Raw genomic sequence first — 18388 nt, 5'->3', positions numbered from 1 at the left:
TTCTTTTGTTTACATTTATGCAGAGGAACAAGTCCCCCTACACCCCACACCCCCTAATTAAATATAGCAACTCCGAGATTGCACTACAGTGAAGAGAACAGTTAATTTCCTGTTCCATGCTGTATGGCAATCTCCATTTAAGCCGTTCAAAGTTTCATTACTTCGATCTTATGGTCTCGACCATATGAAGTTCTCCATATGAAGTTCGAAGTTTTGAAACTTTGAACTTATACAATATATATATATATATATATATATATATATATATATATATATATATATATATATATATATATATTTAAACAAACCATTAATGCCATAAAACACTTATACTGGAACTTATCTAGAAAGAGCCTTTAACTCTAGAAGACTCTTTAAGACATGGAAGGCAGCCGACATTAAGCAGCAGTTGCCAGTAAAGCTCTCTCTTCTCAAGAAAAAGAGGCCAAGGCCCCCCTCTCAAATATAGTGTAACTTTTTCAGTTATGGTAAATTTAAATTCATGCCCGAGGTTCTCTTGCACATGTTTAGAGCATTAGTATCTTTCTTCTTTTTGATGTCAGACAGTTTTTGACTGAGGCTAGTTAATGAATCAGGAAGATGTAGCTATGCCTAAAACAATTGATGCCTTAAGAAATTTGATTATTTAGATAAGTTACTAATTCTGAATGCAATTATCGAAGCATTAAACTCTTAAACTTAAGTACAGCCTGCAAAGCAAATTCAGTCTTTCTAACTGAGATAGTCTCAGATGACCAGCTTTACAGCTCATCTAGGAAGTGTGGATTGGAGATAAAAATCTGAGCTTAAACAGACTTTATCACATTTTCAGTTGTTTCAAAGTTAACATTTGAAGTGTCTAAAATTGCCTTTAAAGAGATGACAATAAGGAAGTAGCTGAAAATGATCGAATGACATCCTTGTCAGATGCAGTTAAATAAAAAAAGAAGTTACAGAATTCATGTTTTAACTGAATAGAGAAACAAGACTACAGAAAATGTATGGTCTCACTTATAAATTGTTATGGATAAAAGCGGTAACAAAATCACATGAGGTTTATGTTATTTGGATGTATAACAAGTCAGAAAAATTCCAAATCAGTTATAGAGATGTAGGGAAATCAGTATTGCATTGTCATTTTTTTTCAGTTTCTGGGTGGTGGTGTCCTATCATATATGGTCAGTGAAGCAAACTAAGTTGCAATAGTAGGGCTATGGGTGTGAAGAAGAACTGAACAAATCTGCTACGTATCACAATAAATGTGCTAGACGTAGTTATATAGATTTAGTATAGAGAATGAAATGCTGGGCTTCTCTTCATTTCTTGCTAAGGGAGGGAGGTGCTCTGAAGCATTCAACGATAGGGCAAATGGAGAGAGGCCACAGTTGTTTCTGGAAGTGACTTAAGTGTGGCATCTAGTCAAGAAAAAGAAATTATAGAGAGAGCAGCAACAAATAAATGACAGCTTACAGATGAAGCCTATAATAATATATTTTGCAGATGCTACGATAGCTGAAGAGGATTGTGGTAAATAAGAAAGCAGCCTAATGTGATCTTGCTCATAGTTTCCTACAGAAATGTAAAACTGCATACATCTAAACATTTAGGTGCATGCAAGTATATTTGTTTCTGTCATTATAGTTTAAAGCAAGGACATCCTGTTCAGAAACATCTAACTCTGACGTAGTCTTTCTGGTAATATCGCCCCATTTCCTTCCTCCAAATGGACATTTAAGTTGCTCGCTCATTTCCCTCCAGGCACAGGTGAAGGTCATGGATGGGGACGAGGGAGCCCAATTGTTACAGCCAAAATAAACATTTCCTCCATTGTAGGGAGATGGGTGAGGAAATACATCAGTTGCCTTTGAATATGTTTACAGGAATAGCTAGAATTCTTTAATCCTAAAAATAACTTGTAATGGACTTTTTAGCTACTGCAACCACTTTTGTTTCACCTGCTCTGGAGAAAGCACAGGGCTTTGCTCATCACCCAGATCATTTCTGTCAGTGCATGGTAAACAGCAACCCACTAGCATGCCTCCTAACATCAAGCAGCAAAGATGACATGCATGGGTCTACTACCCTGCAGATGTTTTAGTGTTGTTTTCAGCACTGAAAACAGTGAACAAAATAATGGTTATTAATGCTGATGGGGGCTGAATGCAGAATAGCTGACATGGAGATAATTTCTTTAAACATTGTACAGTAGTTTTTCTTCTTGCTCTGTCAGTATCAGTCTTTTGTGAGGCTCTGGTTTAAATTGGAGCTGTATTTTTCACAATGCTGCTAGAAGTTAATGTTTTAGTTAAATTATTGAAATTTCTTTTACTGGGTTTCATCCCTTTCCATTTTCATTTCTAATCTCATTTTTGTTATGTTTGTATCAGTCCTGCCTAATAGCTTTTTGCATCATTGACCGGTCATGCATTTTGCCAGTATATGGTAAAAGTTATATGCAGCTGAATAAAGGATGCTTAGCTGTTCTGAGCTAATCCATATATCCTGCTGTCAATTAATGACCTAACCTTCTTGGACATACTTTATCAATCATGTGTTTAAACGGCTGTCTGTAGTAAGAAAAACATTAGTTTAAGACCACTCCTTCCCAGTTTTGAATGAGTCATAGGCTCTTAACAATTGCTTCTTTCTTTTCTGTGGAATCAAGCAAAGCTTTGCTTCTAACGTGCAGGTAAGTGTGCATTTCTGAAATGCTCATTTCTATGGAGAATGGCAACAAGCCAATACTAGTTTCCCTGCCAGATAACTTTATTCTATAGGCTATAACTTCATGTATACATGAACTGTATTTTCAACCACCTTTACTGCCTGTAAAGAAGCAAATAAGCACTGTTGCACTAAATATACCAAACACTAATAAGGCGCTGATACCATTCAGAACAGTAGAGAAAACCCGAAGAGGAATGCTAGCCAGTTCAACACATCCCAAAAGGAAAGAATGCATTTCCCAGTGACAAATGTCACACAATGTATATGGATCAGATGTGAAGGAATTATAAAATCAAGTGTCATATTTACAGAAATATTTTAATATGTTGCACAGAATGTGATTTGTTCAGTGAAGGTAAACTTCCCCTATAGGTTAAAGTTCAATGCTCCTTTATAAGTGCCTTAAGATAATGAAGTCCAACCTATTAATGAGACATAATCACACATTACAGGTGCACTGAAGGTATCTGCCTACTAAGAAGCAGTTAGTAAACCGGAGCAGTTCAATTTCCTGGCTGTATTAAAATGTTGGCAGTTGATTTAATTGTGCCTAATACACAGAAAGCATAAAATTACAGGTGTTAACCAGTACCACTGTATCTCTTGGCATTATGTATTTTAACATTTTTCTCAGTGGCTGTTCCCAGTCCTGAAATACATGTTCACATTTTGTGACCCATATTTCTGTATCTCTACAGCATTCAGCAAATCATGTCAGTGTTGGTGGTTATAGCAGTCTGATTATCACTTAGGCTGGGCTAATACTGAAACACCATTACCGTTACTAGACAAACAGTAACACTTGGCTCAGCTGGTGATCAGCCATTACTGAATAGAGGCTGCATTTCCTTACTAGGAAAGGCACATTGATTTGGTCAGAGTTAAATTAAAAATGTGACTGGTGTATACTGATATATATGTGTGTTGATAAATTGATCATGAGTGGGTAGAATTACATTTCTAGTCAAGAGTGCAACCAGCAACCCAGGTACACAGTGTGTATGATAGAGTGCATAACTTGCTGAAATAAGTTATTTATGTTTTGCAGTATGTGATAATGTAAATGTAGAGAATAGCCACGACACATTTACAATACATTTATACCTAAAGCTGATCTTTTTCACTTGTCATTTCAAGACATGATTTTGCAGTATTGAAAATGCATGCTGTGCTGTCTAGAAACATGCACTGTCCTTGGGGTGAGTGTGTGGGGAATTACATTCTGGAAGTTGGCATGCCTTTCAAAAATCCTGGCTGTCCCACTGTTTCTGTAATACCGCTCAACCTTTTAATGCAAGAAATCTGGACAAAGCCTAAAATAATGGGGGCAAGGGGGCAAAAATAGGGACAGATTTTAAATATTGGTTGTATAAACTTAGGAAGTTGCTAGAATAACAGGTTCTATGCCAGCATGCATTTTCTGAAGGATATAAAGTCTGAAACTCAAATGTGTGCTATTATTTAGTTACTTCAATACTCAGTGATTTGCCAGAAAACCACAATTTTTATGAGAAAAAATATAAGGCAAAAATCTGCACATTCTATGAAAATCTGGTCAGTTGAGTGGTATGGTTTCTATGTATACAGGATGCCGACTCAACAGCAGCAGGAAGAATTAGCATTGCATACATATCTGTTCTTCCTGGACAGCTCTGGCATCGACACAGTATAGTTGTGTACAGGTGTGCCTCAGGACCTAGCCATGTGCACGCAATTAGGGGAAAGCCTCACACTCCTAATTTTAGTAAATATATATATATATATATATATATATATATATATATATATATATATATATATATATATATATCAACATATATTAGCCCAAAGCCTTTAAGGTCATACAAACATAGAGAAAAGGGAAAGGCATACAACAAAAGAAGTCTTCCTCTTCTCCATTTTCTGCAACAAAAGCCAAACATATGCAATAACCTTAACACAGATGCACTAATAATGCCAGAAACAAAATAACTTCTGACCTTCTGACCAATATTATTTGAGCCATGATTAAAGTGATAAAACAAACAACACTGCTCCCTGGTTGGTTTACAAAATTTCCATAAGTAACCTGTTTTCCCTTTTAATATTTCCCATTTGTGCAGTAAGAATACAATTAGTTAACAAGGCTAAGAAAGTATAAATAAGTATAAATAAGTATAAATAAGTAATACCGTGAATTTGTCAAGTAAGGTTTAATTAGAATGTATCAGAAAATTAGGTATGTCAGGTTTCTATGATACTACTTTTTATGTAATGTCTATAATGTCACCCATTTGTATTGAAATGTTCATTGACTGGTCATTTATATGTATTGTAGAAATGATATAATCTATATATTTTATATATTTATATATTCAGCCAGGGTTTTGGCCCTGTATAAAAAATAATTATTTCACTGAGATTGGTTATTTGACTGTTAACTTCAACAAGCTGAAGTAGGATAAGCCAGTCAGAAAAGCAACTGACTGAGATCCAAAAGTTACCGAATGAAACTCAGAAAAAAGTATAAATGGATGTGCCTCATCACTGGCTGCATTAAGCAGTGCTATTACCCACAGCACCTTTCTGCAGAATTAAAAGATTAATTGCTGGGTGGAGAAGACTAGAGGCAGGGAGGTATTTCTTGTTCTACTTGCTATTTAAGTTCCATAGTCCACAGTGGCGTACTATTGGGGGGGGGGCTCCTTTCTAGCATAGTTACTATTTATCATATTGTAGAATACAATGTTTTATCTGTAAGGACTGTATAATAAGTAAGTTGTATTTGTTTATCAGGATGACTGAGTAGCCAAAGAACTCTATAACTGTGGCTTCCATAACTTTGCTCTATCCTACTCTTTACGTAGTTCATACGTAATGAGCTAGGAGTGTGCGCTTGCAGTTGTAGTAATTGCAGTTAGTAGCATTCATTCGTGGTGGTTGACGACAATAAGATTTTTTTAACGTAGTACATTTTGTGAAGAACATAGACCGTGTAAACTCTTTAGGCACTCTTAACTGATAACTGCTGTAAAGCACAGTCACATTTTATATAGAAAGTCAGGCTTAGCTTTATAGATGCCACTAGCAGAATTGCATGTGCTGAATACATCATATCACTACCTCCACCACCCCACTTCCCTATCCTCCCTTTAAACTAGACACGATATGATGAATTTTAGTTCAGGGATGTCTGACAAGTCAGAGTTCATCAGATAATATATACTAAAATGTCCCATTGCAGAAATAGTCTGGATGTTGGAGACTCACACAGGTTGCAGCTTCAGACACTGGTTATCAAACAGACCCTTTACAAACATTGTAATTCTCAGTGAGCTTCTGTAGCTCAAGTATCTCTGAATCATCATTAAATATAACAGTCGTTTTAAAGAATTAGTATCACATTCCTCACCAAATAGTTTCTCAAAACATTATTTATGGCTTTAGAAGATGAGATCACCGCTCCCAACTTTTAACACATACAGCCACTCTGAATCGCAGTTAATCACTGTGCCTTCAGTACATGATACCAGTGTCTGTCCCTTCAACTGTATATGATACGTGACCCAATTGCACAATAATCACTCCTGAAATCCACTAAAGATCTTATCCTCTCATATACCCAGTTGCAGGGAAGGACCTCTCTGTGGCATGTTTGTCATGTTAAAATTTCAGTAAGTATTGTTTTCTCTGAACTGCAGCACTGAAGTCTGGTTCGAACATGCCTCCTTAGAAACACCTCTGCAGCTGACTAGCCTGTTTTCAGCTTGATCTTCTTCTTCCAGCTATTCCTGGTTAGGGGTCGCCACAGCGGAACAACTGTCCGCTCATGATTGGCAGTGGAGTTTTATGGTGTTGAGTTGCCAGCCTGGCGCCCAACCTTCTACAGAAGGCACACGCATGCACGCACTCACACCTAGGGCCAATTTAGAGTGTCCAATCCACCTACAGCATGTCTTTGGGATGGGGGAGGAAACCGGAGCACCCGGAGGAAACCCACGCGACCGCAGGGAGGACAGCAGACTCCATACAGAAAGCACCCCAGCGAGAATTGAACCAGAGAACCTCTTGCTGTGAGGTGGCAATGCTAACCGCTGCACCACCGTGGCCAGCAATAATGGAGTAAGAATGAATCGTGTCTTGTATTCAATACAGCTTTCAGTCCAGTTTTAAATGTTGAATGTATCCTTCTGCTAGTACATTCACAGCGCGATATCCAGGCACAGGAATCAAATGAATGGAAGTATTCTGTGTAACTGAACCAGCACTTTGGTACCCATTAGTAGTACTGTCCATCATTTAAAAGTATACCATTCCTGATGTGTCCACTGCCAGGAGAGTCTGTTATCTCAGTCACTTACAGAGAAGTCTTAGGGCAGTGATTTGATTAGTTACAAGCATATCATAGTAATTAACAGAACCAAACATTCTTGTAACTCCTTCACAAATGAGGGCAAGGGGCTCCACTGAATACTGTTAGTATTCCCAATAGAAGGATGCCATTTTCATCCACTACATACAGCTGATCCTCAGATTGTGACTTGCCAGATTCTCATTTACACTTTTTGGATCTAATCCATAATCAAGCCATCTCTGCATCACTTGCCCTAATAAATCAAATGTTCACTCTCTATTTTGCTTGTTTCCTTGTGGCTAATAAATCATCTAGGCAGACTACTTCCTGCAAACCTTGCAGGAGATTTTAATAACTCTTTTGAAAACAGGAGATACAGAACTGGCAACAACTGGTATCCTATTATAGAAAAATAAGCCAAAATGATATTAAAGTAAGCCTTTATTAGTTAAGCAATAACCGACGATGTTGGTATGGTATATTAAGATTTACCCACAGTTGGTGTGATTAAATAAAGCCAACTGTGGGTAAATCTTAATATACCACATCTCAGAGTCAGTTATTACTATTATACAATAAAATTATTTAAGAAAAAAAAAATAATTACTTTTCTTAAATAATGTCTTTGTGCCTTTTTTTGATGTACTGCGCATGTGTATGGGACTTGCATTTACATGCATACCCAGTACATCAGTGATTTGGAAAGGAACCAACGAGAAAAGAGGGTCTCTGTTTCTTTTTTTTTTTTTTTTTTTTTTTTTTTTTCCTTGATAAAAAAAAGTTTTGGACAGTTTTGGGGTAGGAGAGAGACAGAATGGAGGAAATACAAAGAAAAGCAGGTACGTGTCTTTAGTTTTAAGTAACGTACCTGATTTTCCTAGTATTTTCTCCATCCTGTCACTCTCGTATCTCCGGAGTCCAGATTACAGATTTTTTTTTTTTTATATTTTTGTTAAAAAAATAAAACTTACAGAATATAACAATGGAAAAAAGTTTGGGCGACTGGACCTTTTTCCATTGGTATATTCTTGGATTTACAACTGGCATGCCGGTTGGGCTGCCCAATCAGCATGCTCGTTTTAGAATATTAATCGGCAGTCATTGTATAATATTTATTATTACATGCTTCTTAAATCTGTCATCCACTTGGTGGTAGGTGTTTGCCAAATGAGTTTTCAACATGGCCATCAACTCTTATACTCTGGCCAATAGATGTACTTCGGTGTGTGCAGCCTATTCTCTAGTAGCGTGTGATATTGCACAAATGAAGAGAATTACCAGTTTACCATTAGTACACTGGAATAAGTATATTAGAGTTTATAACCTTCCAAACTCTTTTTCTCTCTCTCTCTTCCACTGAAAATGTCAGGGAATGAATTCTGCAGTACTTTGCAGTAGCAGTCAGGTTCAGTAACTTGTTAACGTATCATCACGTCATGTGATTAGCTTCTCTCCAAAGACCTCAGCATATATTTCTTGTACATCCTCAAGTGACTTTGGTTCATTCATGTCAGTTTGACTCATTCATTTGTTTCCAGTCTAAAATAAGCTTCTGTGGTCAGTTTATTCCATGCAGTGCTGGACCTTCTCCCTTCACTATGGCTAATGAAAACTTTTCCCTTTGCCAGTCATACCACACTAAGCCATCATCCAGCCAATAACAAGTTCTTACAAGTTTTAAGCTTATATGGGTTTTAAGACATAGACGTTTTAAGCTTTACTGTAATAGATTGTCAGAATTTCTGTGCGAACAAAGAATGAAACATTTTCTTTGATAAGATGGCTCCATTTTTTCATTACTTATCCGAGAAAATATTGACATTTTAATTGTTTCACAGGCACATGTTTAGTATTCTTATCTCTAGAACATTTCCTTTTAACATGTAGATGTTGCTTGTTTTGATGTGCTCTCTTAATATGTGCCACAACTGTAGCATTTTGCTTCTTTAAAACTGGTCTCATGCCCAGTCATTTTTAAGCATGAAAAGGACTTTTACCCTTATAGCTTGCTGCTTCAGTTTTTTACTTTATTTAATGCACAAACAGATGCCTCATGCAGAGTATCAGCATCTGTCGTTTTCATAATAAGACACTCTTAAAAGATGATACACATGCTAAATTCAGTTTTAGGGGTCTACTTTATGCGCTCGAAACATGAAAAACTCAAATCCAAATAGCGTGACACGTAAAGCGTGAACCGCAAATATGTTGAACGTACTAAAGCATGAAATTTAAAACCTCGAACTGTCATAGTCAGCCAACCAACCACCCACAACACACTACCTACCCAAACACAATAAAAAAAACACATACATACACTAACCAAAACCCTACTTCTAACCCTAAATTAGAGCACCAAAACCGTACTGCTAACCCTACACTAAACCCCACATAGACAACTATCTATGCACTATCCTTAACCCCTCTCTAACCCTAAGGTCCATAACTACCGCACACTTCCCGTACAGAGCTATACCCAAACAAACTAAATATTCCACACACATACATAACAAAACCCTACACTAAACCTTACATACATTACCTACACAAAACCTTATATACACTACCTACCTATGCACTTACCTTAACCCTCCCTAACCCTAAGGTCTGTAACTATCGCACATTTACCTCACGGAGCTATACTGCAGACAGGGCAACTATGCGAATGCGACATTTCCAGTTTTGCGGTTTCATTCGCTCGACGTATTCGTGGTTCGCTCTTTACGTGTCGCGCTATTTGGATTTGGGTTTTTCAGCTTTCAATCGCGTAAAGTAGACCCCAGTTTTAGACTGTAATTTTCATTTGCATGTCTCACTACAAATAAAACTAATGGAAGTCATAACCTCTCAGCTGTTCAAATTATCAAAGACTGTCCAAATGTTTTCCTCATATTTTGATCTCTTCCTCATAAAATGTGTGGTTTTCTGACAAAGCACTGAGGATTGAAGTCAATAAATAATAACAGACATTTAAGTTTCATACTTCGTTTTCTTTAGAAAAATGCATGCTAACACAAATCCTCTTATTTTAGCAACTTTCTATGTTTATAAGAGAAATATTTAAAATACATCCCTTATTTTTCTGCTTTCATCTCCTCATTACTTTAGGCTTTGCCCAGATTTATTATGCTTACAAGGAGAGAGGTATGATAGAAATAACCAATAATACTTCATCCAAGTTTACACGACATGCAGTTTACTGCACACTGCTTCAGCTGCAACTTTCTATACTGTAATCTAATTAACCTTTTAGTTATAATGATTACATTATATTTCTGCTATTATCAATGTCTTAGATTCAAAATATGCCTTACACACTTCAATGACTTGTGTGTAACATCTATTCTTTGATTTAAGTGACCAAATTATGTTTCAAAATAGCCCATAGGTAGAAGGAAATGCTTTACAAGATCTGCAAGTGACGTAAAAGATTTTCAGCACTCACTTGAAAGATACATGAACGTTAGAAGAACATAGGGAATGAGATGTGGTTATGACAAGGAAGGAGAGGGTGGGACACTGGCTGTGAAGTTATACACTATATACAGCTGCGGCAATTTTACTAGATGAGTTACCCTGGTTTAATTTCTCCAAGTTTTTAGGATTTCTAATACCATGATAGGAATGTAACCCATTCCTAAGTCAGGGTACGATTAGAGTTCATGAAATTAGTATTGCTTCAGTCTTTGATCTTAGGTAGGAGTGCTCTCTGAGTGACCCAGTTTATGTTTCAAGCATCACAAACCTATGTGATGCAATTAAAGACTTGAATCAAGCATCTTAGAGAAAAGAGAAACATGGCGTCTAGATTTGAGAAAGATAAGCTCAAGTGACAACTAGGGAATATGCAATCATAGGGACTGTATAACAGGTTTATAGCTTGATGCCCATAACAAGCCTGTTTGTAATAAAAAAATGAAAGGTCTGTTTCATACCTCTTAACTATCCAGATTTTTGTGGAAAGTCCAAATTTGCCTCATATTTTTTTGTCTGTTTCTTATAAAATTTTGGTTTTCTGACAAATTATTGGCAAATCATTGAGGATTGAAGTCAGAAAACATTGATAGCCATTTCAATTTCAGACTTCAAAACCTTCAGAAAATTCATACTAATGCAAAACCTATTATTCTATCAACTTCCTAAAGCTGTTAGAGCAATATTTAAAATTTTCCCTATTTTTGAGCCTTTGTCCCCCCATTATTTATGTTTTTTCTATAGATTTTGTACTCTAAGAGGTTGAGAGGTATGACCTGTATACACTAATTACTGATACTTACAAAATACAGCAGTAAATGTAAGCAAGGAATCATCAGGTTAAATAAAGGTCTAATGGTAGATAAACAGGAGGTAGTAAACTGATCAGTGAATAAAAATCTATAGGAAAATGATCAGCGATGCAAATCATACTTAGATTGAATAAAAGTGTCAACCTTTATTAATGTAGGATCACAGATAACTCATACCACAGAGACCATATTTGGGAATGATCACATATATCTCTTACCTTGCATTATAAAGGGACCTGAATATTCACCAACAATGGTTAACAAATACCTTCTCTTAAATATATTAAAGCTGAGATCATGACTGGGAAATCTTTATTTAATAAACAAGAATTATTCTCATTCATCTCGGAGATTACATGTATCTGCTAGTTGTAGTCTTTATGACCTTATTACAGATTTTATGCAAGTATTTCTTTTTATTCTGATTTTTGTATGCTCACATTATTTAAATTCTTATTTTTTCTTTTTACTGTAATGTTATTTTATTCTAATTATTATCTGTATTTTAAATTATCTATGTTGCTGTAGAAAATAAACTTTTATTTAATGAGGCCTAGGTTAAATTAATTGATCTGTGAATTGTGTAAGTTGTTCCACTGCCATTTTTGTCTAAGTAGACTGCGTTCAAGGTTTTCTTCATATAGCTGATAAGTGTAAGTCAGATTTTTAAGTTTAGTTTATATGACTACCTTAATTTTCTTCTTGTGTTATTTTATGCATCACTATTTTATTTATTTATTATTAATGATTCTAGGTTAAGGCAGAAAGTAAGCCCGTTGTTTCTTTTTGAGAGGTGCAGATTAATTTACTGGATTTGCAAACTGCGAGAGTGCATGACTAACTGAGTCAACATTAGTTTAGATCACTGTTAATACATCAGATGTTTCCCATCTCATGTGCCTCATTCTTGTTATATTCTTCAACCCAGTAACTCCTGAATCAGCTTATGTCGGCTGCTGTAAGCTGGGGAACTAGGTGAAATGGAGTCATTTACTGTTTTTTTTTTTCTTCTTGAGATTGATACAAGACTGGTTGATATATAGGTAACGTCTATGGCTGCAAATTTTTCTAACAAAAAAAAAAAAAAATTGATAAATAATGAAACACATGCTAATATTTGTTCAACCCCCGTTCACTATATGCTTATGGTAGTCTAATACAGGACATGGAAACCCGAATTGCTGTCTCTTCAGATGACACCAAGGCTGGGAATATAAAACACTAAAGGGAACGTGGTGAACTACTTTTAGAAAATAGAACTATGGTAGGTGGTTAAGGTATAACTAGGGTGTCAAAAGAACACATTTTAATCTTAACTTGAGAAAGTACTTTTTGATAGGTATTATGGTTGACAGATGGAATGTGTTAATGGGATAGTAGATTGTAGGTGTGTCATGTTGAAGCTTTTAAACCAGATTGGGATGCTCGGACAAATAAGATGGAAGAAGGATGTTACCGTTCACTATGATGTTTCACTGATTTAAAATTCATTGAAGTTTCAACTGGTAAAAAAAAATTAGGTCGAAGCCTCATCTTGCTGAAACCAGCAAGAAAATGCTTTTTTGCATAGAGACAAGCCCCCTGCATTCCCCTCACTCCATTGGGGACTTGACTGGACACAACCCCCTTACTTAAACTCTATAGGTGAACAAACACAAAGACTAAAGAAAAGTTCTACCAGTTTGTACCACTGCCAGCACACAAACAAAAATCACATAGCAGTGGGGAAAAAGGATCAATAAAAACTGGCAAATATAAACATGACCATTTTATACTCAGCTGAGTGTAAGGAAACTGGTGTAGTTGCATTATGATACTTACTTTGACAGGCTCATATTCTCCTTCTGTCAGATAGTTTATGTTTTATTATATTATTTTAATTAGTTTGATTATTGAAGAAGCAAGGTACACAGTGGCTTCCAAAATACAACAGAGTGTGGAACAAGATAATCAAGAGCAACAGGTATTTCGTAAACTCAACAGATTACAATAATAAGATAGAACTCCTGTGAACTTAAAGGGTAGAACAATGATAATTTTAAAAATGTAACCTCACTAAACTGACCAGAAGTAATTATATGATGCTAGTAGAGCCTTTGAGTGAAATAGAGCCTGAACCTCTGGTAAGTTCATAAGTTCATAGGTTCGTAGGAGATTACTAGGCTAATGGCTTAAGAGGCCTCACAAGCCTAGCCAATATAACTTGATTTTACCCGATATATGGCTCTAGAGGAAAGAGGATGGCATTGATTTGTGCTTATGCATGGAGTATCTTACAGATTGACCCTATCTCCTGTCCATAAGAGACATAGACACTACCGCAGGTATGAATTTGTGATTCCCCATCCATTGATCCAAATTGCATTTGAAGAGGGCCAGGAAAGGGCTCTACTTAATGTGAATAGGAAGCCTGTTACAAAGAAGGGGCAATCTCTGAGACACATATCTCCCTCTCTCCAGCATGTTTTGTTTGAGTTGCTGACTAAAGTTTATATCCCTAGATTGGGTAACCCTCATGCAGTTTGACTTGTGGATGTGTACCAGCTCCATCTGAGCTGGATTTGTGAGTGGCTTGTAGGTCAAGTATAGGTCACCCCTTAATAGTTGATAGGAGGCAGAGTAAAGAGATAGGGAATTTAGTCTATCCACATAGGGCATTTTATTTATTCTACATATTTTCTTTGTGAAGAAACACTGAGGTGATACAGATGCTGTAAGTGTCTAGTCACGTACAGGCCAGATTGTGCACTGTACTTGGTTATTAGTCTAATAAGGGCTGAGTATGAGACAATACTTTCCTTGGATCTGGATGCCATACCTTTACTTATAAGTTGTGCTACATAAAATGGCTTCCTCGCCACTCTAGACACATGGTGGTCAAAGTTCAGGCTACTAACTATCTGTTTACCTAGCTCTCTCACCTCTGAGTCTACTCTTAGGGGTATGCTGTTGATGTTGTAATTTGCAGGGGCATTTGACTTCCCAAAGGGTATGATAATGCATTTTTTGCATTTAGTTTTAGGGCATGGTTCTCATTTGTCTGGTCTAGACCCTCCTAAAGGATATCTACATCATTGAAGGATTCACTGATTACCCCCAGCTTACAGCCATCTGCAGACTTTGTCCTCCAGAGGCCTTCCACATTTGCCTTGACTTCAGGGAAGTATGTTCTGAATAGGAGTGGTCCCACTACTGAGCCATGTGGCACACCACTAGTAACTGGCCTCTTGCAGGATCTGGTTTCACCCAATTTAACCACATGTGTTCTGTCCGTGAACCAATTGGCTGTCCTTCTGGTGACAGTGGGATTTATGCCCAGTTTTGTGAGTTTTTTTATAATACCTAAGTGCATACTTGTGTAAAATGTCTTGGCCAGGTCGAGGTAGGCAGTATGTACTGTTTTAGACTTATCCATGGCCTTAGTGACTTTTTGAAAGAAATCCACCAGGTTCAGTAGATATGACCTGCCCTTGACAAAGCTGAATCGGGTCGGGTCTAGTGTTTGGAAGTCTCTTATGTCATTTATTAGGCCCATGATTATTCTTTCCATGGCTTCCATATAAGACCAGTCAAACTTATGGGTCTGCAATTTCCTGGATAAGTAGATAGTCCTGCTTTATGTAGAGGGAAGACTGTTGCTGTCCACCACTCTATCGGGACAAAGCCAGTCTAGAGGCTGTGGTTAAATAGAGATCCTAATGGGCCTGATAAGTCCTGATTTAAGCTCTTTAAGAGGCAAACTGGTATATTGTCAGACCCCATTTAAGCTGTGTTTATAGTTAAAGAGAGCGCAATGGCAACCTGTTCTTCAGTGATAATTGGCGATGGAGTGGTAGATGGTGGTTTTAGTGGAGAACTGGGGGTGATGGGGAGATGAAATTTCTTTTATGCATGAGTTATTGATGGAAGGTACTATAGGTCATGAGTATTTGAATGTTTTACTGTTGAACATCCTATTGTTCCTATTATGTATGGCCTTCCTAAGATTCACAAATCCTTAGTTGATCCACCAATGAAACCATTTTTTTCTGGCCGAGGATGGCCCACAGAACCTTTATCCATCTTTCTTAAAATTCTTTGCTAGAGAATGTTAATACCATATTGAAAGATAGTAGACATCTTCTTTCATAGGTTCATAGGTTGATAATAGGCTAGCTGCCCTAGGGCCTATACAAGCCAAGCCATAACAATTCCCTGGATATTTCCTCCCACAATATTTACTTCCCTGGACCCCTGTCTAGCAGAGCAACTGATGTGATCCATGGGGTGAATTTCCTATCTCCCATCCAATCATCAAGGTTCCTTTTGAAGAGGGCCAAGGAGGTGCTCTGCTTGACATGTATGGGCAGTCTATTCCAGAGTATGGGGAGACTCTGGGACAGGAACCTATCCCTCCAGCATGTGTTGTTCATTGTAATGACAAGGTTTAGATCCCTGGAGTGTGTGGCTCTGAGGGATTGGGATTTCTTTAAGTGGAGCATGTCCAACAGCTCAAGGTTTGACATGGCCTTGTATGTTAAGCAGAGATTGCCTCTGAGTAGATGATATGCCACAGAATATAGCTGGATTTTTTTAGATGGTCAGCATAGGGCATCTGCTTTAGGCCTGTGATTCTTTTAGTGAGGTATTTCTGTGACCTTTCCAGCTGTTGCAGATGGCTTGTGAGGTACATATCAAATGGGGCATTGTACTCTATAATGGGTCTAATGAGGTGTGAGTACAGTGGGACAATTACCTCCTTTTTTCTGGATGAAAAGCCCTTAGTGATGAGGTGTGTGACATAGAAGGATTTCCTGACTGTTGTGGCGATATGGTTATTGAAGGTGAGACCACTGTCCACCTGTGTCCACCTGTTTCAAAGTTATTTAACTGGTCAAAAGATAGTCAAGAAACTGATTTTGTTCTGGTTACTATGGACGTAAATTCCTTATTAACTCTGATTCCTAATGACCTAGGTATTGAGTATGTCAGACTTTTTCTATCAAAAAATTCACAGTATAATACAGATAAAATTAATTTAATATGTTCATTGTTAGAGATTATTTTAGGCAATAATGTATTTATGTTTAATGAGAAATTGTTCTACAGAAGGTTGAGGTTGCAATAGGAACCATGTGTGCAAGTAGCTATGCGAACATGATCCTAGCCTACTGGAAACCCCTTTACATATTTTATTTATTTATTTTATTTTATTTGCAGTTTTTTTACCAGGATAGTCCACTGGGCCACAAGGAACCCATTTTCAGTGGCGTCCTGGGGAGAAAAGCTCCAGTAATTACAAGTATAATGTTGTTGTTGTTGTGTCTTTCAACTTTTCCCGGTGAGGGGTCGCCACAGCGGAACTCTGGTCCGCTAATGATTGGTAGTTGATTTTTACGTGACGAGTTACCAGCCCTGATGCACAACCTTCAACGAAGGTACGCCCATTCATGCATGTCTCCATGCAGAAGACACTTTAGCTGAGAATCGAACCAGACAGCGTCTTACTGTGAGGCGACAACGCTACCGCAGCACCACCACTGCAGATATTTAGTAATTACAAGTATAATAAGTTTCAGAATTACATGATTACAGGATAACATTTCTTACAAATTTTACAAAACAGTTAATCAGACATTAGAAAGAGAATACATGGTAATAACAGTTACAATGAATTAGCCTGTGAAAAATTCCATTATATACAAATTAAGGTAGTTAAAAAAAAGAATGCAAATTCCTTCTGGAGATTATGGGCTAAAGGAGGTTATTAGTAGATATGATTAGGTAAAGAGAGAATTATAGTAGGATGTTATGTAGGAAGAGAACTATTGGTAGATATGTTAGGTAGTGAGAGAATTACAGCAGGATGTTATGTAGAATGAGAGCTATTAGTAGATATGATAGGTAGTGAGAGAATTACGGTAGGATGTTATGTAGGATGAGAGCAAGAGCAATCCCATTGTGAGATTAGGTGTGAGTGAAGTAAAGTTTTAAAGATAGAGAGACTGTTTAATGATGGTAATTTCTTTCAAAAATACATTCCCTATTATACTTGTTTTGTTGATGACATCTTTTTATTTGGACTGGATTCCTTAATATCCTGTTTGTTTTCATTGGTTATTTACATAATACTGCCTCCGTTTTGAAGTTTACTATGACTTATTCACGATAGTATACATTTTCTAGATGTATGCGTGACTAGAACTTCCGATGGCTTAAGCACTAGTTTGTATAAGAAACCATGTAAGAAGAATAATGTTTTACATCATAATAGCATGCATCAGCAATATGTAAATAGAAATGTTCTTAAGGGGCAGGTTTATAGATCGGCAATAATGATGATGCTACTTTACAAGGCTTTGGAGATCTGAAATGTACTTCCTGTATAGGAGATTCAAGGAGAAAGAGATTGATAGTGCTTGAGACAAGGTCTTGAGTTGCAGAAAGGATTTTGCTGTACTCTATTTTTCTGCAAACACTAGCACTAGTATCCCTAACTCTAATATGTCTAATGACATTAGGATGAATGTTACATATTCTAATGATGTGCATCTAGTATGCAGAATTATTAAAAAGAACTGGTCCATTCTAATGACAGATAATAGATATAAAATGCTTCTCACCACGCTTTTGTTTTAAGAACAGATGTTCTTTAAAAAGAAGACTTTTTATAAATCATATAATAGGAATGCACATAGATCAGAAAGGTTTGGAATTTGTGCGTGTAGATCTTGTAATATGTGTAGATATGTTAAAAGTAATCCAGCTTTTATACATCCATCTACGAAGCATGTGTATAATTTTAATTTTTATGTGGATTGTGCAAGAGTAACAATCTAGTTTATTTAGCCATTGCAACTATGTGGAATTTTTTATGTAGGTAAAGCTAATCGTGCACTTAGGAATCATATTCAAGAGCACATCTATGATAGGAAGGGAGATATAAGGAATGCTCTTTTTAAACATATTCAAGCAACTAGTAGTGAGCATACTTTTGAGTTCTTAGTTTTACAATTGTATGAAGTTAATTGTAGGGGTGGTGATATAAAGACATGTACAGAAT

Source organism: Protopterus annectens, chromosome 4.part0 (genome assembly GCF_019279795.1).
Source record: "Protopterus annectens isolate FY-2018-M chromosome 4.part0, PAN1.0, whole genome shotgun sequence".
In the NCBI taxonomy this organism is placed as follows: domain Eukaryota; kingdom Metazoa; phylum Chordata; order Ceratodontiformes; family Protopteridae; genus Protopterus; species Protopterus annectens.
Note: the sequence above shows the minus strand (reverse complement) of the source record.